Source organism: Hylobates moloch, unplaced genomic scaffold, assembly GCF_009828535.3.
Source record: "Hylobates moloch isolate HMO894 unplaced genomic scaffold, HMol_V3 SCAFFOLD_6, whole genome shotgun sequence".
NCBI classification, from domain to species: domain Eukaryota; kingdom Metazoa; phylum Chordata; class Mammalia; order Primates; family Hylobatidae; genus Hylobates; species Hylobates moloch.
Window position 1 is genome coordinate 115,085,210 of NW_026652281.1, and position 23,624 is coordinate 115,108,833.

Sequence of the window (23,624 nt, forward strand, 5' to 3'; positions counted from 1 at the left end):
GAGATGTCCTTTTATCAACACTGTTATTTCTTTTTATTTTTTGAGACGGAATTTCGCTCTTTTTGCCCAGGCTGGAATGCAATGGTGCAATCTTGGCTCACTGCAACCTCCACCTCCTGGGTTCAGGCGATTCTCCTGCCTCAGCCTCCCATGTAGCTGGGATTACAGATGTGCGCCATCACGCCCGGCTAATTTTGTATTTTTAGTAGAGACGGGGTTTTATCATGTTGGCCAGGCTGGTCTTGAACTCCTGACCTCAGGTGATCAGCCCGCCTCAGCCTCCAAAGTGCTGGGATTATAGGCACAAGCCGTCGTGCCTGTCCTTAACACTGTTATTTCATAATTATCCAAAAGAAAAATTTTCAGAGCCATCTAGTTCAGAAATAGTTATTTGTCCTAATTTTGTAGGAATTGTGATCAGTAAAGAAGTGGGAGAAAACAATGTCTCAGATGGCCATTTCCAATATCTGACACGTCAGAGAACAAATAATCCCAAGAAAAATTTATTTTCTAAAATAAACACATTACACATTTATTACTTTATGTAGGAAAAGAGTATTTGTAAAAGAAAGAAAAACTCAAAGGTTGATAGTGAACAAAATGACACCAGCTGGTATTTTTTCCATCACCCCAGAAAACCAATTTCTTTCTCACTGCAAGAGAAAGAAAGCAAATCACAAAAATAAGTCTACTAAAATTCATCAGTTTACAAAAATAAGGTCCACTGGATCAAGTGTATACCCACTGGATCAAGAATGTCACATGACTAGGAAACAATGCAGCCAACTTAAAAGAAAAGAAAAAATTAACTTAAGGATAGCAAAATGCCATACATTTACATAGTCTCAGACAAGCAACATCCATTCTTCAACGTATCTGGTGCCAGCTAAGAACTATAAAACCTCAAGTTAAATCAAATAGCAGCTATAGGGGCAAGTTCCAAAATCTCTATGGATTTATAGAGCACAAGATAGTTACCATTTTGAAAACTTACCTTTCAGTACTTAAATACCTAAGTTTAAAAAATGGCTTCTGCACCAGCTACCCTCACTGAGCAAGCATTCTTTTGTCATTTATGGCTGTTTGAGATTATGGCAGAAGATCAGCCTGTAGTTCCTCATTGAAGAAATGCAGAACTCGATCAGTACTTCAGCAGTTAATCTACAAGACAAAAACAATTATTTCAATTTCCCACATCTTTAACTGTCAGAAGAGACTATTAATAGAAGCAGCAGTAAAGTCCTCTTAAGAGGTTACCTATATTGAAAGGTATTCTTCTGTCTGAAAAATCTATCTGTAACCTAAAGGCAAAACCTTGCAAAGGTTTCAGATGATGATGGAAAACTGGAGATCTTTCTGCTGAAGATAAATAAACGAATTGCAAAGGAGGATATGTGACAGGACATATCTTCAAGGACTACACCATTCAAATAATCCATTTTCCTCAATTATGTGTAGACACCCTACCCCATCCCATTCCTTCCTCATTTCCTCACATACTCAGAACTAAACATGGAAGTATTTTCAAAAGATCAAAGAATCAAAGATATGACTTAAGCTTGCTACTATACTTCAGTACTTCTTTTTTTGTATACAACATAGTGGTTGCCTGAGCTCCCTAATTGAGAGAAGCGATAGCATATGTTGGAAAAGAGCAAAAAGAACAGTCCCAGAAAGGTTCAGATTCAAAGAACAACTCCGTCATTTTGTAGATACATGATGGTGAACAACTTCCATGTCTCTGAGCCTAGGTTTCTATATATAAAATAGGAAACTACCTGTACAGGCCAGGTGCATTGGCTCATGGCTACAATCCCAACACTATGAGAGGCCAAGGTGGGAGGATCACTTGAGCCCAGGAGTTTGAGACCAGCCTAGGCAATATAGTGAGACCCCATCTCTACAAAAAAATTTAGAAATTAGCCAGGTATAGTAGTGCCTGTAGTCCCAGCTACTTGGAAGGCTGAGGCGGGAGGATCACTTCTGCCAGGAGATGGAGGCTGCAATGGGCTGTGTTTGCACCACTGCACTCCAGCCTGGGCAACAAAGTGAGATCCTGTCTCAAAAAAAAAAAGAGTAATACCTGTACAGCTGTTAAGTTTAACTGAGATAACATATGTATGTAGTAGAGAACCAGTCTCCTCTCTCTTCTTTGCATAATGCTAAAAGACCAGCAATTAGACTAGGGAGAGAGAGAAGAACTTGTTTGGCAAAGTGTTTCATATTTGGTCTCATCATCCTTTGTGAATTCTAATGGTATCATTATTCTCCGTGAATTCTAGTCATCTGTTAACAAATCGTTTAATAAGCTCAGTAAACTATACTGCAGGACTCTGCCCAAGAAGCTTCAGGTAAGCAGAAGAGTAATATCAATCAGTGTGGTTTTCAAAGTGTTATTAGTAACATACACCTCCAGGAGGAACATTAAAAACTGAAGGGAAGGAAAACCACATTCCCATAACAAATCTTTTAGTGGATGATTAGTTGCAAAACATCCTGAAATGCCTGCTAAGACATGTAGTTAATCTACCTATCTATCCATTTGAAAACAACTTTGAAGTTAACTTCAGAGATAAGTTATTTAACAGACTTACACTAAAAGTCAAGCTGATATCCTCATGACATAAAGGGGGGTTTGCTTGATGTACTATAAATGAAAACTCACTGCAAAAGTCTGTCAGGGAGCAAGTTCTATATATCACTAAAATAGCTACTCAGTGTTTAGAATGCCTTGTTAATGAAACCAAGAATCTATTTTCTTTTTTTTTTTTTTTCGAGACAGGGTCTCACTCTGTCACCCAGGCTGGAGTGCAGTGGTGCAATTATGGCTCACTGCAGCCTCAAACTCCTGGACCCAAGCAATCCCCTGCCTCAGCCTCCCAAATTGCTGGGCCTACATGCACACACCACCATGCCCAGCTGTATTTTTAGTAGAGAGGAAGTCTCATGTTGCCCAGGCTGGTCTCAGACTCCTGGGCTCAAGCAATCCCTCCCACCTTGCTGGGATTACAGGCGTGAGCCACTGCTCCCAGTCAGGAGCCTATTATCTCATCTCATGACCTCTACTACCGGCAACCTCTAACTACACAACCTGAAAGCATATTTTTCTAAGGTGAGGCTGGGTAGAAATCTATGAATTCATCAGTAAAAATTTACCCTCAATACTAGGAAAACAATCGAAGGCATCAATCTTTCTGACGACAAGTTTCTCTCTCTCCTGAGGATGATGACGGATATAGCAGCAACAAACATTAAATGAGCAGTTATGATATGCCAGGCAGTTCTCTGCACTTTACATGTATTAAGGTATTCTTTAACCCTTAATTAGACATTGCAAGGCTCACCAATTTACCCACAGTCCACCCAGATAATAAGGGTCAGAGGCAGAATATGAAACCAGAGAATGTGATTCTCAAAGTCCTTGAGCTCTTAATCACTATACTATTTTTCCATGTAAATTATCACAATTTATAGTATGATAGAATGTCACATTCTGGCGCTCAAACTGCCCATAGTCTTTTTCTTTTTTTGAGATAGGCTGGAGTACAGTGGCATGATCACAGCTCACTGCAGCCTCGACTTCCCCGGACCTACGTGATCCTCCTACCTCAGCCTCTTGAGTAGGCTAGGACTACAGGCATAGGCCACCACACCCAGCTAATTTTTGTAAAAATGAGGTTTCACCACATTGCCCAGGCTGGTCCTGAACTCCTGGGCTCAGGCAATCCACCCACCTCAGCCTCCCAAAGTCCTGGGATTACAGACATGATCCACCATGCCCAGCCTCATAGTCTTATATACATTTTAGGTCATCATTTATTTCTAGCTTGCGAACAGGTAATTCCAGAGGGCAGGCCTATGGTCCAAGCCCCAGGAGCCAATCTTTCACTTGGGACTTGTATCTAGAGCACATTGCTGAGAACTCTCAGACTGGGGAGTGGCCCAAGGTAACATTTCTGCAAATTGCAAAGTAGTTGACATTATTTAGTCCTGTTTCCTACCCCTTTTCAGAGCTTAAATCATGTAAATATTCCCTTCACATCTGTGGTGGGTTGAATAGTGTCCCCCCCCAAACCTCATGTCCACCAAGAACCTCATAATGTGACTTTATCTGGAAACAAGGTCTTTGCAGGTGTAATTAGTTAAGGATCTCAAGAGGAAATCATCCTAGATTTAGGGCAGGCCCTAAATCCAATGGCTCATGTCCTTATAAGAGGACAAGATACACAGAGACACAGAGAAAGAAGAGCATGTGAAGACAGGGAGAAACTGGAGTTATGCTGCCAGAAGCCAAGAAATGCCAGGAACCACCAGAAGCTGGAAGAGGCAAAGAAAGATTCTCCCCTAGAATCTGCCCTGTGGACACTTCCTTTTGGGCTTCTACCCTCCTCAACTGTGAGAGAAAACTTCCTATTATTTTAGAGCCACCTAGTTTGTAGTAATTTGTCATGAAAGTCCTAGAAAATGAATGCAACACCTAAACTACAATATTACATTCAAAAAAAAAAAAAAAAGGAAAACAGCAGCAGACACCATACAAAAATATACCAAAAAGATCTAATAAAATGTCCTAGCAGATAGAATCAATAAAATGTAAAGAAAGCAGTTCAATAAAAGGACTGACACAAGAGAATACAATGTGTGGACTTTCAAAATAACCAAGTATTTCCAAAAGCATACTGTTATAAATCTAAACAGCAAAATTTATACACACACACATACACACACACAGAGAGAGAAGAGTTTTTTTTTTTTTTTTGAGACAGAGTCTTACTCTGTCGCCCAGGCTGGAGTGCAGTGGCATGATCTCAGCTCACTGCAACCTCTGTCTCCTGGGCTCAAGCAATTCTCGTGCCTCAGCCTCCTGAGTAGCAGAGATTATAGGCACGTGCCACCATGCGCGGCTAATTTTTTTGTATTTTTTGGTAAAGATGGAGTTTCACCACGTTGGCCATGCTGGTATCGAACTCCTGACCTCAGGTGATCTGCACACCTCGGCATTACAGGCATGAGCCACCACTCCCAGCCCCAAATGGCAAAATTATTTTGAATACAAGTGACAGTTGCTTAGCATGGTGTTATTGACAAGGAATAGGAAATTACGTTGAATTTTACATCATATACCTCACCATGAGATAACGGTGATTACAAACAAAGCAATATATAAATATATATATATATTTTTTTTGAGTCGAGGTCTCACCCTGTTGCCCAGGCTGGAGTACAGTGGCCCAATCATGGATCACTGCAGCCTCAAACACCTGGGCTCAAGCAAACCTCCCACCTCAGCCTCCTAAATCACTGGGATTACAGGCATGAGTCACTACTCCCAGCTCAGAAACAATGCAATTAAACATCAATTATCAATAAAGTTGGGTAACATTCAAGAAAGTGTACCTTCATATGCCAGCTATCAACCTAAGTTCTACTGGGACTCAAGGTACTTTTTTTGCATTCCATTCAATTTCATTTACATATACAAAAATACACATACATAGTAGCAGCACACACATCCCTTTTTCCCCCCATGGGCTGAAAAATTTAATATTATTGAAATATCCATACAATCCAAAGTGGTCTACAGATTCAATGCACTCCCCATCAAAATTCCAATGCCATTCTTCAAAGAAACAGAAAAAGCAACCCTAAATTTTGTACAAAAGCATAAAAACCCTGATTAACACAAACAATCCTGAAGAAAATGAACAGAGCTGGAGGCATCACACTAGCCAACTTCCAAATATACTACAGAGCTATAATAACCAAAACAGCATCTACAATCAACTGATTTTTGACAAATGAAACGTACCTTTCTTAATAGCACAGAATCTTTACATTTTAAATATCTACTAAAATTAGTAGTGAGGGGCCTTTAAAAAGGGGTAGAGCACCAATATCAATACTATAGATAATAACAGCAGACAGCATTTGCCGAGCTCTTACAATATGCCAGGCACTATTTCAAAGACTTTAACATATCAACTCATTTAATCCTTACAACAACCCTAAAGGAGGCAAATACTTTCATTATATCCATTTTACTGATGAGAAAACTGAAACACAGAACTTTTTGAGGTGATGAAAATGTTCTATGTCATAACTGTTGCAGTGATAGTTACATATATTTATTAAAACGTATTGAACTGGACATGCTGTTGTATATAAATCATACTTCAATAAAGCTGAAGAAAATGAAAAAAGAGGCCAGGCATGATGGCTCACACCTGTAATCCCAGCTCTTTGGGAGGCCGAGGTGGGCAGATCACTCGAGCTCCAGAGTTCGAGACCAGCCTGGGCAACATGGCAAAACCCTGTTTCTACAAAAAAGTACAAAAATTAGCTGGGCATGATGTCATGTGCCTGTAGTCCCAGCTACTCGGGAGGCTGAGGTGGAAGGATCACTGGAGCCCAGGGAGGTAGAGGCTTCCAGTGTGCTGTGATCATGCCACTGAACTCTAGCCTGGGCACCAGAGAGGGACCGTGTCTCAAAAAAAAAAAAAAAAAATTGGTCAGGCACGGTGGCTCACACCTGTAATCCCAGCACTTTGGGAGGCCGAGGCGGGTGGATCACCCGAGATCAAGAGTTCAAGACCAGCCTGGCCAACATGGTAAAACCCTATCTCTACTAAAAGTAAAAAATTAGCTGAGCATGGTGGCACACGCCTTTAATCACAGCTACTCAGGAGGCTGAGACAGGAGAATCGCTTGAACCCAGGAGGGGGAGGTTACAGTGAGCCAAGATTGCGCCATTGCACTCCAGCCTGGGCAACAAAGAGAGACTCCATCTCAAAATAATAAATAAAATAATAAATAAATTAGCTAAGTGTGGTGGCACACACCTGTAGTCCCAGCTACTCAGGAGGCTGAGATGGGAGAATTTCTAGAGCTCAGGAGTTTGAGGCTGTAGTGAGCTGTGATTGCACCACTGCACTGGGCCTGGGCAACAGAACGACTCAAAAAGATGTGCCAAGAAAAAGTGCCACATTCATGTAAAAAAGTTCTACCTTCAAATAGAATAGGAAGGAACAATAAAACTCACGTTTGCCCAAATGCTTTGACAAAATATGATACAATTCACATAGAAAGGTTTAAAAGAGCTATCTCACTACTTGTTAAAGCCAAAAAACTACATAAATACATCCCTATTATCATTGGTATACAAAGTCAGAAAAGCCAGCAGAAAGCTGGGTCTCGATAAAGAGGATAGAAATTTTTAAGTTTGTAGACTATTGCTAATTTGACTTTACATCATTAAACCAAAACTAAAAGAAAATAAACTTATCCCTGCTCTAGACATTCAGCTTCTTACTAGCTGGGGCTCCAAATAATTCACTGAAGCAAAAGGCACCTCTTTCAGTCTAACTGAACAAGGATGGTACTACAACAGTGGCAAATATGCTAAATTAGTTGTTCCCTCCTGGCCTGAGAAACTGACCAAAGCATAATTTGTCTGAGATACTTAACAGAAAAGCTGAACGAATGTCTCAATAGCACATAAACTTACCTATCAAATGTTCATAGACGCTACTTTGATCAGTGATACGGTTTGGCTCTGTGCCCCCACCTAAATCTCATCTAGAATTGTAATCCTCACGTGTGGAGAGAAGGAGGTGATTGGATCATGGAGGCAGTTTCTCCTATGCTGTTCTCGTGACAGTGAGTTCTCATGAGAGCTGATGGTTTTATAAGGGGCTCTTCCCCCTTCACTTCCTACAAAGGCTCTCTTGCCTGCAGCCATGTAAGACATGCCTGCTTCCCCTTCCACTATGATTGTAAGTTTCCTGGAGCCTCCCCAGCCATGCAGAACTGTGAAACAATTAAACCTCTTTTCTTTATTCTGGAAGTTCTTTATAGCAGTGTGAGAATGGACTAACACAATCAGGAAAACACCAAATCACTTAAATCTGTTATTAAGTTCATACTGGCTTGGCCATTAAGTAATTTATCAGATACAAAGTATAACTAATACAGAATTCAGGACTAGAAAGTTTTTAAACTAAACAGGGCTCTATTGCTTAAAAGGTTGTTGGAAATTTCACTGCCTTAAAAAATAAAACCAAAAAAAAAGAGTATAAGCTATTTGTAAGCTATTTCTTCCAACAACGTGGGAAATATTAATATACCTTTTCTCCACTGAAAACATGCATAGGCAAGGCCTACTAGACTGATAGGAGTAAGAAGACTAGTTTATCATTTTTCATAGCTCGTTAATACAAAACTACAATACACTTCATTTTCTCAGGTAAGGGGTATTATGTGTAATTCTACAACTTGGTCTAGCCAGATAGGTCCCCTGAGATTAAAACATTTCTTTTTGCACAGACTTGTATAAAAACTGAAAAAAAAAGGGAAGCTGGTACATGAACAAAAAAGCAGTGGTTAAACTTTTTTTGTATATCTTCCCCACTAGATTGTGAACTTTGACCATAAAATATGCAAAAAACGGCCAAGTACAGTGGCTCCTGCCTGTAATCCCAACACTTTGGGATGCTGAGGTGGGTGGATCACCAGAGGTCAGGAATTCAAGACCAGCCTGGCCAACATGGTGAAACCCCATTTCTACTAAAAATACAAAATTAGGCCAGGTGCAGTGGCTCATGCCTATAATCCCAGCACTTTGGGAGGCCAAGGCAGGCGGATCACCTGAGGTCAGGAGTTTGAGACCAGCCTGGCCAACATGGTGAAACCCCATCACTACCAAAAATATAAAAATTAGCCAGGCATGGTGGCACGTGCCTGTGGTCCCAGCTACTTAGGAGGATGGGGCAGGAGAATCGCTCGAACCCAGGAGACGGAGGTTGCAGTGAGCCGAGATCACCGCCATTGCACTCCAGCCAGGGGGACAAGAATGAGACTTCGTCTCAAAAAAAAGAAAAAAAAAATGACTTCATTTTTGTTTTCCCAGTTGAACACTAAATAGCAAAACCCCAATACTGAAACTGATGCTACCATTTCCAGTGTATTTTCCAGTTCACTCTCCAACTGAATCCTCCAACCATCCGGTGAAATAAGGAGAATGGATTACCCTTCCTTTTCTCAGAAGAGGAAGCAAGCTCAGAGAGCTGAAGAAACTGGTTCAAAGTTACTGAATTAGTAACTAGAACTCTAAGTCTACTATCTTACAAGTGGATGCCCCTTCTAGGCAACAACTACAATTCTCACTGAAAATTTTGTTTAAAATATCACTGAAATACATGAAGCCACGCCAAGGGTAATTCATAAAGCACTTAAATACTTTGTAGTTGCTGGAAATGTTTTGCAGTTGCTGGCCAAAGATTATTATGGAAATACTACTAGAATATTTCCTCTCAATAGAAAAAGAGAATATTTTACAAGATTAATAGTTTCAAAATGATTCTACAACCAATCATAATGCAGTCTGCTTTTGCTATTAAAAAAAACTCTCATCTTACCTAATTCTAAATTTCAGCTCCTTTAAACCTTTCCAAACACTAAATCCAGCGTGACCAGTGTTTGCTCCAAATTAGGACCACAGAGAACCTCCTCCACCTCCCTGCTCACCCCAATGCAAAACGATATTCAGCATCTACTATGTCAATCAACAAGTGGTTTTCAGTTTTATTTTTACTTTTACTTTTCAACTGTAAAGAGCAGCAGCTTGACACACAAAAGCAAAAAGTAGAGAAATATTTTCGAGAATAGGTAAACAAAACTGAACTTTTTCTATTCTGTTCCTGAAAAGGGCAATAATAGAAACTTGACAGACATCGCTCTTAAAACTAAAGCAAGAGATAAGAATCTTTATACATTATATATACAAGGAAAAAATATACACTAGAAGCTAGGTTACAACTTGACATAAAAGACTTGCAATATTTCCTTCTCTAGTAGAAATCTAGTAAATGTCATTAAATTATCTTGTCAGCTTACCACATTTTCCTCAGCCTAGGTCTTTTATACTTGCTAGTTCACTGACCTGAAACACTCTCCCACGCTTCCTCCTTCCCATCATCAGTTCAAGTCCCATCCTTGGAGAGGCTTTCTTCAACCCACTCAATCTAATGGTCTAATCTATTAATTTCTCTAGGGTGTGGCGTTCCTTGGCTCGAAAATATTCATCACAGGTTTTCTGTTTTGTTTTTTGAGATAGAGTCTCACTCTGTCCCCCAGGCTGGAATGCAATGGCACGATCATAGCTCACTGCAGCCTCAAACTCCTGGGCTCAAGCAATCCTCCCGCCTCAGCCCCCCAAGCAGCTGGGACTACAGGAGCATGCCACCATGCCTGGCTTTTTTTTTGTAAAGAGAGAGTCTCCCTATGTTGCCCAGGCTGGCCTCAAACTCCTAAGCTCAACTGATCCTCCAGCCTTAGCCTCCCAAAGTGCTGGGATTACAGGCGTGAGCCACTGTGAGCCTGGCCTACCACAAGTTTTATTACATATTCATTTTGTGTTTGTTTAATGGCTGTTTCTACCAACAGAGTATAAGCTCTCCAAAGTCCACCAGTGGGTTTTTAAAAAAAATACATTTATTAAGGTATAATTTACACACTAAAATTTGCACTCCAGCCTGGACAACAAGAATGAAGCTCTGTCCCCCCCCAAAAAAAAAAAAAATTGAACGTAAGGCTGGGCAAGGTGGCAAGGTGGCTCACGCCTGTAATCCCAGCACTTTGGGAGGCAGAAGCAGGCAGATCACCTGAGGTCAGGAGTTTGAGACCAGCCTGGGCAACATGGCAAAATCCCGTCTTACAAAAAAATACAAAAATTAGTCAGGCGCAGAGGCAAGCACGGTAGTCCCAGCTACTCGGGAGGCTAAGTCAGAAGAATCGTTAGAACCTGGGGGGCAGAGGTTGCAGTGAGCCGAGATTGCACCACTGCACTCCAGCCTGGGCGACAGTGATGCCCTGTCTCAAAAAAACAAAACAAAACAAAACAAAACAAAAAAAACAGTAATTTATACTACTATAGTGCCCAAATTCAAAATTTGTATACGATGATGGAAGAGCTATGTAGCGATGGATTGAGGTTATTCATAAATGATTATAAAAGCAGTTATTTTATTGGTGGGGAATCACTGACAAGTCAACAGATTCATTTCAGCCATTTTCTGTCCTAAAACAATGACATTCTAATAAAAAAAAACTAACATTTACACCACCCAACGAATTATGCCACTGCAATATGCCCTTCTACATTTTCCAAGAACTTAAGCTGTGTCACACAGGTGTCTAAATTAGTAATAAAATTAAATTGTATAAACTATTACTCCAATTTTAAAAGCAGCACGGATTAAAAAAGTAAGAAGGGGGCAAGGCACGGTGACTCACGCCTGTAATCCCAGAACTTTGGGAGGCTGAGACAGGCGGATCACTTGAGGTCAGAAGTTCGAGACCAGCCTGGCCAACATAGTGAAATCTCATCTCTACCAAAAATACAAAAATTAGTCGGGCGTAGTGGCGGGCGCCTGTAGTCCCAGCTACTCAGGAGGCTGAGGCAGGAGAATCGCTTGAATCCGGGAAGAGGAGGTTGCAGCGAACCGAGATCGCTCCACTGCACTCCAGCCTGTACGACAGAGCGAAACTCTGTCTCAAGGAAAAAAAAAAAAAAAAAAAAAAAGAAGGCGCTCCCAATGGATATACAAATAATTATCAGTGCATTCAATTCCATCAACAAGCACTTAGTAAATGCACAGTACCTGTGAGAAAACCAGGCCAACATGCATTTCAAGGCTACCAAAAAAGGAAGGTTGAAAATAGCCTCACACTAACCCAGCTCTAAAAAGACAAACAATTCAAAACCACCCTTTAATGTCTGTCTCTCTAAACAGGTGCACCTCAGTTAATGTTAATAGTCTGCATTACTACTGGTAATGATTCTGGCTACCATTTTAGATTATCAGATCCTTCAAAGTCAATGCCCAACTTTTTTCACTGATTAGAAGGCGAAACGGGGAACCAAATGAAATAATCCACCGTCTTTCTAACAGTCAGTTTGATTTTAACTGATTACAAACAAAAAGGGCTTAACGGTTTCCCACTGCGCAAATGTGCCAACCGATTCCTACAACCTCATCTAGGAAACTAGGCGTGCCACGTGAACCCTAATGCTATACAAAGTGTCCCCCTCCAGCCTGGCCTATGCAGAGCGCATTCTAGACAATGCCCCAGTGCACGAACAGCCCAATTTTGGCTATATTCTCTGAGCGATTTAAGGAAGTCCGCAACCACTCATCTCACGTGACCTTAAAAACGGGCGCAGTAGAGCCCAGAATAAAACACACTCCTTTTTCTTCTACATCAACTTCACTGCCCAGCATGAAGTGGGCGGGGAAGAGGCGCAGCGCCAGTGGGCAGGAGAGGTCAGCAAAGAAATGTGGGATGTCGCGCCATCTACTCTGGAGGGGCTGGAGGTGAGGGGCACGCCCGCTCAACTGCACTGCAGCCGCTGCAAATCCAAGGCTGCCACACCCCCCGGCAACCAGGGACACGGCTTCATCTTCCTCTTTCTCCAGCGGAAAGGGGGCCCTCTCCACGGAACGCCCCACCTGCTGGAGTCCTCCACACCCCGAAACGCAACGCCCGGGAGCAGGCGCGGGTGGCAGGCGGCGCTGAGGGGCAACAGGAGCGGAAGGGCCGCGGCGACCTGCAACCCGCGCATGCGCAGATCCGGGTACCCGCCCGTTTACCTACCGTTGGAACCGCGATGCCCCGTTCCCTGGCCGCGGCCGCTTCTCCAGGACCCGCGGCGACGGCAAGAGGGCGAGAACTGAGGCCACAACTGGCTCCGCGGCCGGGAAGCCTCTTCCTGGGGCGGCCGCTGACGAGAGGTTAAAGCTACGGCTGTGGCGCGGGGCCAGCCCGGTAAGCGACCCCCGGATACCCCCGGCGGTGGTGGCGGCGGAGACGCGGAAGAGGGGGAGGGAGTGGCGACACAGGCGGCGGCTGAGGTGCAGAGCCTCCCTAACGGCGAGCGGGAGGAGAGCGGCTGGCGGGCGGAGGCCGGGCCGGACGTGACGTGCGTGGGAGGGGGCGGGGCGGGCCGCTGGCGGGGGCGGGGCGGCGAGGGTCCCCACCCCCACAGCATCCCGGGCCGCGGCCCTGGGTCCTGCAAGCTTGAGGACTGCGGTTCCTCTTCCACCATTTGGGCTCCTGAGTTAGGGTGCGAGCAGCCAGGCGCGGTCCCGAGGCAGGTTGTGGGGTCCTCGGTTTGGGGAGGTTGGGGAACAGAGAGGACACTGGGGAGAGGAAAGATAAAGGGAAAATCCGGAACACAGAGATCGCTTCTGGTCTCTGCGGAGGAAGCCATGCCCCTCCCTGCAGGCGGCCAGAAAAACCCAGGGCGCCCATATGCAGGTGAGGAGCACAGAGACCTGAACCGAAAACCGCTGGGGGAGGCCTAAGCGGTGACTCCTGTTCCCATTCCCAGAGATGTGAGTTAGATCCGGGACCACGGGGCTGCACCTGCGTCCTGCCCGCCCCCACCCTACCCCTTCACCTCAGGACCTGACCTAGACTCGAGAGAGAACAGTAAGGCTTCGGTGCCTTGACAGTCTGGGACTGTGGAAGTCGATAGGCTTCGGGCTCACAGGGAGCTTTGTATACTAAAATCAGCCAGCTGCGGAGGCAGAGCTGAAAGGAGACAGAAAGAATGAGCTCTCTGAACTTGCATGGCTACCCAGACCATCCCTACAACTCCCTTGAGCTCACAAAGGTATGAATATTGAGCCAATCTCTTCTTTGTTACAGTCTGTTAAGGGCTTTGAGATCTTCCATTTGGACTCCTTGACGGCCGGTAGATCAACACCTGTTCAAAAAATAGCAGCCACCACAATTCAGTTGTCCCTTACCTGCCTGAGCTGGAAGTCAGTAACCTGGAAAATGTAAAACAAGAACCCTCATAGAACTTGGGACAAGATTTGAAAAAAAAAAGTCACCCTATGAAATGATCTGTAAATGGGCTACAGAGGCCAGAGTGTCTCCCACAGTTCATCAGAGAGAGTAAACCATGTGTAACCTAAGTGTCACATACCCAGTTAATGCTGTCATAATCGAAGGGTGGGGTCCACAAAGAGTCTAAAACCAGAAGAATCTGAATAAGAATGTTCTATGAAGCTCCCAGGAACTCTGTCCAGGAACAGGCAACTGATTCTAATGACCAGAACCAACACTTAGTCTCAGGGCAGTTAAATCTTAATTCAGATTCACTCACTCATTCAACAGATACTTAGTGAATGCTTACTATGTTCTAGTCTCTTAAGATACGTCAGTAAATCCCTGCCTTCGTGGAGTTTATATCCTAGCACACCTAAATTCTGGATCTCCGTTAAGAGCATACAAAGGCCCATACATACTCTGATTCCAAACTCAGCCAGTAGCCTTTCTATCATTCAGGGAGCCTCTCAAATACATCTACATACCCAGTAAGAAGCGACTGTCCAAGGCATATAACTAGGACTAGTTATACTAGCTGTACAGTTTTTGTCAATAAATTCATATCATGGTTTACAAATCGGACACTGTTCACTGGGTTGAATTGTTTTATCCGAATTAATTTCTCAGAGCCTGATTAAACTTGAGTGTAGTGAAATAAGTTTCCAAATCTGCCAAGCAGGATCAACAGAGCCTGATTTCAGAGCAGCCCAGTGAAGATGCAGCCTGTGCATTTAGCCTTGTATCTCTCTTTAAATATCTTAAATGAAAGCTTTACCTGTGATTCCATGCTTGGAGAACAGGAGCAATATGATTGCTTCAAAAGCTTTATCATAAGTGAGTAAAAGTCTTGAGAGTAAATCCGAAGAGAGTTAAAAACCTCCTCAGCCTGCCCCACATATGCAACACAGGCTCTTGTTGACATAACTGACTGTAATAAATACTTTGCTCTGAGTATGAAACCTAAGATGTAAGCTCCCAGAGGGAAGGATTCCCTTGCCTTTTTTTTTTTTTTTTTTTTTTTTGTGAGACAAGGTGTTGCTCTGTCACTCAGGCTGGGGTCCAGTGTCTGGATTATGGCTCAATACAGCCTCAACTTCTTGGCCTCCTACCCTAGTCTCCTGAGTAGCTGGGACTACAGGGACATGCCACCATGTCTGGCTAATTTTTAAATTTTTTTAGAGATGGGTTTCCCTATGTTGCCCAGGCCTGTCTTGAACTCCTGGCCTCAAGTGATCCTCCCACCTCAGCCTCCCAAAGTGCTGTGATTACAGGCGTGAGCCACCGTGCCCGGCCTCCCTTGCATTTTTATACCCTACCCACAAATTATGGGATCTCAAAAAACAAATGAATTGATCAATGACCATTTTCCCCCTCAAAAACTGCAGAACATATTCTTGGAAGATATATTCTCTAGATCCTACTTGATAATATAAAAACAGTATGTTCAACATAGGGGGCACATGGCCTATAATTCAAAACAAACAGTTTTATTTTGTATCTTTTGCCATGCCTTTCAATTTGTGCAGTGGGAGTAGATCTGTCATGTACCTAATTGAAAACTCAGGCAGGTTCCATGAGTTTTTAGGGGTTCTGTGGTCTCCTTAGGAATAGAGTCCTGTTGTCATTGAGTCACAAAGAGTGAAATGTTTTCCTCTTTTTCAGCTGGGAACAGTTGTCTCATTGCTTGCCCTAAAGAGGGGACCATAGCCATCTTTAACCTGCCTAGTCTTTCTCCTCCCAGCTTAACTAACCATAACCAAATCTGGGGAAGGCAGGGAGAAAAAGGAGCAGGAAAGTTGTAACTTTGTATGATGGTTTGACATTCCCTGGGCATAGTAGATGCTTAAAGCTGACTTTTTTTTTCATGGATACCTCAGAGACCACCACCATCCTCCTTCTCTGGTGGTTTCTCCCCAATAATTCTATTGGTCTAAGCGTAAAGCTATTTTGGCAGTTATTTACTTCTTTCCATGCACCTCCAAACTGCTTGTCTGTTGAAACCTGGGCATCTCTGTAAAGGCCCTGTCAGATAGGATCTGAGATGACTCTCACACTCGTCCATTTGCAAGTGACCTTTATTGTGGGACAAGGTTGTGCACTCCGTACCCTAGGGGGTGCTATTCACATCATCCTCACTGTAGTTTTGTATGTTATTTATTTTAATGTTTTTCCAGCAGGTGGCAGTAAAGTGTTTTGTCCAAACTAAATTACAACGACTACTTCCCAATAGATGGAAGCAAAGCGTCTGGACGAAGGAGAGCTTTTTTCTCGTGGTGCGTTAGCCTAGTGACAGCTCTGTATGGCTCACCTGGTCCACAGGAAGCTCTCAGGCACCTCTTGCCCGAACAAACTTGGGAGTACAGGCTAATCCCAGTGCAGATTCAACATTCCTCTACTCTGCTGCCAAAACAGCCGCCAGCCTATGGGAGTCAGACACAGGCCCACAGTGCCCCTCAGACTGCAAGAGGCACAGGTCAAGTGCTCTGAGCAGTTCCATTGAAGGCCCACTCCCTTGATTTGAGGTAAAAGGCAGGCAGGCACCTGTGGTAAGAATCACAGCTCACCAGCAACAGTCTCCAAAGACATTGTCCTCAATAATTCTGGTTTGGCCTTTTATAACTAAATAACTGTGAGTATTTAATCTACCTGCTTTGTCTAAATCCTCTGAAATTTCTAGAGGGGGTCTAGCTCAGAAATCACTTTAGTTTTTTGGTGGATGGAGGGAAGAAGATGGTTTCTTTTGTAATAATCTTGTTGCTTCAGTTAAAACAGTGGTTCTCAACTGCGACAATTTTGGGGGACCATGTGTGCAGACATTTTTGGGTTTTTTTTAAACATTTTTTTTCCTTCTGAATTCAGGATCTGCTGAATACAGACATTTTTGATTGTCACCACTGGAGAGGTGCTATTGGCTGGTGGGTGAAGGTCAAGGATGCTGGTAAACATCCTTTATGGCACAGGACAGCCCCTACAGCAAAGAACAGCAATTCTGTTTGTTACAGAGATGAGAGAATACCTCACTAAAAGAATACTTCAAAATTACATCACTTTTTCTTTTTTCCTACAAGTTCTTTACCTGTAGATGGAAACGTCACATTTCAATATATCAATAGAGTCAAAAATAGCATTTGCAATAGCTATTTGGCCAGGATGAGAAGTGACTGGTATAGACCAAGCCTTTGTGTTTCCAAGACTCCCTCTGGAGATGAGGCCATGCCAGGAAAATTACTACTTGAGATAAAATTGTTATTTATTTGCAAGATGACTTTTAAGCCTGGAAAACAAGCATTCTATCCAGCTCATCTGAACAGAGGCATTATGCCTCTCAGAAGTAAGGTCATGAGTCACGTCACTGTAGAAGGAATATATCTTTGCTACAACCTGGACTGCATTCTAGATGCCAGGGAGGACCTCAGCATATCTGCCTCCCCAAGGTCATCAGTGTCACTGGAATGAGACTTGAAGTCAGGAAGTAGCTCTCTGTCTCTGCAGTTACTTTACAGATGGCTAATAATGCCCTCATTATTCACAGAGAATGCAAATGGATTCTTCCCTCCTTTACATGAGTTTGACTGAATTCGGCTCTTCCAGATATAGCAGGATGTTGAGCCTTTCCCTTGCACCATCAGTAAGGAAACTTTTAATCAGGTGTTTTCCTTACCATTACTGATCTCCCTGAGCAAGGCTGTTTGAGTACTGGGATATAGATTAACTTGTGTTCAGTTAAGGCTGCCTTGTCTTTCTTAATACAATGTTAATAAGAAACGAGCCACCCTAGCCAGAAAAGCCAAAAAGATATATTCTATCCCCACCAATTCTATCACTTAAAAGTAAAATAGATACAACAAACATTCCAAGTTCCAGTTCTAGCCCTGTTACTAGCCTTTTGACTATGGTCAAGTTACTTAGTTGTACCTTAGATTCCCCATTAGTCAAATAGGGAAACTAAGACTTAAATGAATTGGTATGCATAAAAGTGCTTTATTAGCCATATACAATTTTTTCAGTTCTCTCTCCTATACTGCATTCAGAGGCCTAGAGAACAATCTGAAAATGTCTTGCTTTCATATCTGGATTTTTATTGCTAGGAATGAGGCCCGGTGTGAACACCTTTCGTGACAGAAGTTGCCAAATCTTTGTCTATCTATTTGTAAATGAAAACCAAGAACCACTGAGAATTCCCCCAAACTCTCGGTGCTGGTTTTAAGATCTTCTGAGCCTTGTAAGTTATAGTAAATACAAGCACATCTCTTCCCCAATTAGAAGCATATTTACACTGCCCATTTGTAGAACAAGACATGACTGTAAATACAGATAGGAAGCCATCATTACATGCAGTCTTGTGTGCAGGGAAAAACAAGTGCATATGGAGATGAGATTGTGACTACTCTTGATTCTTACAGAGCAGTAAAATGCTATCAAATTCAGTCAAACTCAGCTAATTAATTTTCTCCTTGAGGTAGTCTCCTCTACTGGGAAGAAAGGAAGAACTAAAAACACATCAAATTTAAATCCTCTGGTAAAAGAGAAGCAACTCACCATTAGAGAGATGTATTGCTGGCTCTTCCAAGAAATGGAGTGGAAATCTTTCTGTGCCACTTTGCCCAGGACCATTGTGCCAGTGTGCAAGAATGTGTGTTTTTCATAAACAGAAAAATATCACTAGCTGCAAAGAGAAGAAACTGTTCCAGGGTGTACAAATCCCACGCCAACCTCCAAAATAATGGCAAATACTGTTCTGATCTTAGCAACCCAGAATAACCTTTGTGCCATTTATTTATTCAACACATATTTCTTGGACAGCTGTTGTGGGTCAGGCACTGTGCTGGGGGACATGATCACGATCTCTGCCCTGGAAAAGCTTCATCTTACATATCTCTGGAAGAAAATCTTTTGTTTAATAGAACCAAAGTTAACATAATGTGGATTTCAGCTTCTGTATTCACTCATATAGCCACTGGTGCCAGTCACATCCAGTTTAGAGCGCTGGAACAATTGACAGTAAGTCTCATCTTTGCCAAGTCCACATATTTGGCCTGATAACTTAGAATTCAGTGTATGACAATAATGTAAGCCAATACTATCATCAGCTATAAGACTAATTTGTTTTGGTTTCTTTATTAAATTCCTATAATCAGCTAGATATTTTTTCCACAATCAGAACTTTTATTGTTAAAAATAAATAAATAACAAAGAATAAATATCCCTTTCTCTTCGTCTGCCTGTATCCATATAGGGGAAAGAAAAAAGTATTCAGAGATTCAGTGAGATTATGACCTTCATAAAGTCATGAACTTTCTGCTGCCTTTTCAACCAGAAATCTAGGCAGGAGGGTCTCACCATTTTGCATACCCTACCTGTTCCTTAGAGGCTCTAGGCTTTTGAGCCTTCCTATCATTTGACCAGCCAGGTTGCTTCTCAGCACCTTTTTTTTCCCCTTTGAGTCAGGGTCTTGCTTTGTCTCCCAGGTTGGGGTCCAGTGGCCCAATTATAGCTCACTGCAGCCTCAATATCCCAGGCTCAAGCAATCCTCCCACCTCAGCCTCCCAAGTAGCTGGGACTACAGGTATGTGCCACCATGCCCAGTTTTTTTTTTTTTTTTTCTTAGAGACATATTATCACTACATTGCCCAGGGTGGCCTCTAACTCCTGGGCTCAAGAGATCCTCCCACCTCAGCCTCCCAAAGTGCTGAGATTACAGGCATGAGCCACCATGCCTAGCCTTCAGGCACCTTCCATTCAGACCACATTTTCTGTGGCAAACTGACAACGCCAATGTTTGCAGATTGCAGTCTAACTACAGCTGTATTTTTTGCCAAACATTTACACCTAACTGCTCTTTTCCACTAAAGTATATAACAATTTACAGAAGCATTTAATGTTTTCTGAATCCCCAAGCTCATCAGCAGAGAAGCTCCAAAACATGAAGGTGTGCATCCCTATTTTAGGCCTTCGTATAAAAAAACCAACCTGGCCGGGCACGGTGGTTCAAGCCTGTAATCCCAGCACTTTGGGAGGCCGAGGCAGGCAGATCACGAGGTCAGGAGTTCAAGACCAGCCTGACCAACATAGTGAAACCCCATCTCTACTAAAAATACAAAGTTAGCCAGGCGTGGTGGCGCATGCCTGTAATCCCAGCTACTGGGGAGGCTGAGGCAGAAGAATCGTTTGAACCCAGGAGGCAGAGGTTGCAGTGAGCCGAGATTGCACCACTGTACTTCAGCCTGGTGACAGAGTGAGACTCCGTCAAAGGCCAGGCACGGTGACTCAAGCCTGTAATCCCAGCACTTTGGGAGGCCGAGGCGGGCCGATCACAAGGTCAGGAGTTCCAGACCAGCCTGGCCAATACGGTGAAATGCTGTCTCTACTAAAAATATTTTTAAAAATTAGCTGGGCATGGTGGTGCATGCCTGTGATCCCAGCTACTCAGGAGGCTGAGGCAGGAGAATTGCTTGAATTGGGAGGCAGAGGTTGCGGTGAGCCGAGATCGCGCCACTGCACTCCAGCCTGGGCAACGGAGACACCGTCTTAAAAACAAAACAAAACAAAACAAACAAAAAAAGAAGGAGATAATAGAATGGAGGGAAGACAATATTCAGAGAAATAGTGGCTGAACATTTTCCAGAATTGAAGGTAAATATCCTAAATTCTAGAAGACCAAAACTTGCCATGCTGAAAAGTATAAAATGCACACATAAAGTTTAGTACCCAGAGAGAAAGGGGATCTTAAAATTAGGCAGCAAGAAAAGACATTAGGCCAGGCACAGTGGCTCACGTCTGTAATCCCAGCACTCTGGGAGGCCAACATGAGCAGATTGCCTGAGGTCAGGAGTTCGAGACCAGCCTGACCAACATGGCAAAACCCTGCCTCTACTAAAATTACAAAAATTAGCTGGGTGTGGTGGCACACGCCTGTAATCCCAGCTACTCTAGAGGCTAAGGCAGGAGAATCGCTTGAACCTGGGAGGCAGAGGTTGCAGTGAGCCGAGATTGTGCCACTGCACTCCAGCCTAGGCAACAGAGCAAGACTCCATCTCAAAAAAACAAAAAAAAGAAAGACACTAATCTTCAAAGAAAAGATAATTGGGCTGACAGCTGACCTTTCAATAGTAACAATAGAAGCCAAATGATACCGCAGTGTATCTTCAAAATGTTAAGAGAAAATTACCATCTTCCAGAAGGAAGATCCAAAATGCGAGAAGTAATGGTAAACAAAGAAAATCGTTTGCATGTTTCCTGTAAATGTAAACACTGTCCAAAATAATGGCAACAATATCTAAATTCTACTATTGTTCAATAATTTTACATATACTATTGTAAGAGGGTAGATGAAATTAAAGTATTAGAAGGCTTTATATTGTTTAAGAGGAGGCTAAATAAGTTTATAATTGTTGAGTTAAATATACATGTTAAAATTTCTACATAATCAGTACAAGAAATTAAACAGTATATATAACTTCCAGTTTATTATGGGGATAAAATAAAATGGGAAGATCTTAATTTTAAAAATGGATAAAAAATTTTAAAGGAGGACAAATAGTAAAACATTAGATAGCAGAAATAAATTCAAATATGAGTAATTACAATCAGTGTAAATATATTAATTCCTAATTAAAAGTCAAAGAGCTGGGCATGGTGGTTCACACCCATAATCCCAGCACTTTGGGAGGCCAAGGCAGGAGGATTGCTTAAGGCCAGGAGTTTGAAGCCAGCCTGGGCAACATAGCAAGACCCCATCTCTAAAAAAAAAAAAAAAATTTGGTCGAGGGTGGTACTGAGACGGGAGAATCACTTGAGCCTGGGAATTCAAGCCTGCAGTAAGCACCACCACACTCCAGCCTGGGTGGCAGAGCAAGACCCTGTCTCAAAAAAAAATTAATAGCCAAGCACAGTGGTTTGCACCTGTAATCCTAGCTAGTCAGGAGGCTGAGGCAGGAGGATCATTTGAGCCCGAAAGTTCAAGGTTACAGTGAGCTATGATTGCACCACTGCACTCCAGCCTGCACAACAGGGGAAGACCCTGAAGTTCATAGCTGCATTTTTTATATTGGTGAGAAAAATGGAAACTCAAGCTCAGGTAGCTATTAATGATAGAATGATGAATGATTAATACAGTATGGTATCTTCATACCATGCAAACAGTGAAAATGAACAAACTACAGCTACAAACAACAATATGATGAATCACGAAAATAAATGAAAGAAGCCAGACACAAACACATACTGTATTAATCCATTAAAAACAGTTCAAAAGCAGGGAAAACTAAACTATCATTTTAGAAGTCAGAATTGTAGTTAAGGAGGGAAGTCTTTTTGAGGAAGGAAGAAATCAATAATAAGGAGGAGTCATGAGAAGATATTCCATTTCTTAACCTAGGGGGAAGTTGCATGTATATGTTCACCTAGGGACAATTCAGTGAGCTGTACTCATGATCTGTCTACTTCTCTGTCTGTATTTTATATTTCAAAAAGATTAAAACCTAGCTGCTTAAGTTTTTAAGTTTTTTCTTTAATTGAAATTAAATATAACAGTGTTTCCCCAAAAAAGCAAAACTAAATCATTGTGTTTAGGGATACAAATTAGGGGAAAAAAAAAAAAAAAGCCAAGAAGTGACTAACATAGACATCATGATACTGGTTCAGGTTCTTTTGGGAACGAGGGGCAAGAGTGCGTGGAGACACAAAAATAAGAATGCTCTTATTCTTGATATGAGCTGTGGTGGTTACATGGGTATGTGCTTTGTATTAAATTGACCAGGGGCCAGGCACGGTGGGTCATGCCTGTAATCCCAGCACTTTGGGAGGCTGAGGAGAGTGGACCACCTGAAGCCAGGAGTTCAAGACCAGCCTGGCTAACATGGTGAAACCCTGTTTCTACTAAAAATACAAAAAGTAGCCAGGAGTGGTGGCACATGCCTGTAGTCCCAGCTACTCGGGAGGCTGAGGCAGGAGAATCACTCGAACCCAGGAAGTGGAGGTTACAGTGAGCCAAGATCGTGCCACTTCATCCCAGCCAGGGCAACAGAGCCAGACTCCATCTCAGATAAAAAAGAACAACAAAAAAAGAAATTGACCAGGCCAGCAAGAATCACTTGAGGCCAGGAATTGGAGACCAGCCTGGGCACCATAGTGAGACCCCGTCTCTATAAAAAATAAAATTAAAAATTAGCCAGGCATGGTAACACACTAGTAGTCCCAGCTACTCAGGAGGCTGAGGTGGGAGGATTGCTTGAGGCCAGGTCAAAGCTGCAGTGATCCATGATTGTGCCACTGCACTCCACCCTGGGTGACAGAGAGAGACCCTGTCTCAAAAAATAAATAAGAAATAAGAATAAATTATTGACCTGTGTTTACCTTGTTCAGGCATTATTCTTTTCTTTTTTTTTTTTTTTTTTTGAGATGGAGTCTTGCTCTGTCACCAGGCTGAAGTGCAGTGGCGCGATCTCGGCTCACTGCAACCTCCACCTCCCGGGTTCAAGAGATTCCCCTGCCTCAGCCTCCTAAGTAGCTGGGACTACAGGTGCACGCCACCATGCCCGGCGTGCATGGATTACAAGCTTGAGCCACTGCACCAGCCTAAAAAAGATATTTTAAAGCAAGCTTTTAAAAAAAGATAATAGGCCGGGCGCTGTGGCTCATGCCTCTATTCCCAGCACTTTGGGAGGCCAAGGTGGGCGAATCACCTGAGGTCAGGAGTTCGAGACCAGCCTGACCAGTGTGGTGAAACCCAG

At 42.8% G+C, this 23,624-nt stretch overlaps 1 protein-coding gene and 1 long non-coding RNA gene across 8 annotated transcripts in view; one reads left to right on the forward strand and one right to left on the reverse strand.

Annotated features, from left to right (window-relative positions):
• The window catches only part of FAM13B (family with sequence similarity 13 member B), a 111,624-nt gene that overhangs the window by 79,960 nt on the left and 8,040 nt on the right, over positions 1-23,624 (reverse strand). For 3 of the 7 annotated variants that reach the window (XM_058441234.1, XM_032157983.2, XM_032157980.2), the window contains exons 1-2: positions 12,652-12,798; positions 995-1,161 (exon numbers count right to left, since the gene is read on the reverse strand). The gene's annotated coding sequence lies outside the window, so the exon portion shown is untranslated. Of the gene's footprint in view, positions 1-994; positions 1,162-12,651; positions 12,799-13,808; positions 13,907-13,990; positions 14,006-18,432; positions 18,509-23,624 lie in introns of those variants that run through there. The other 4 variants (XM_032157981.2, XM_058441233.1, XM_058441232.1 and 1 more) reach the window with 4 other exon arrangements.
• LOC131383861 (uncharacterized) lies at positions 12,708-14,473 on the forward strand. The gene is made up of 2 exons (XR_009214257.1): positions 12,708-12,822; positions 13,708-14,473. It is a non-coding gene; the product is annotated as an uncharacterized LOC131383861 (long non-coding RNA).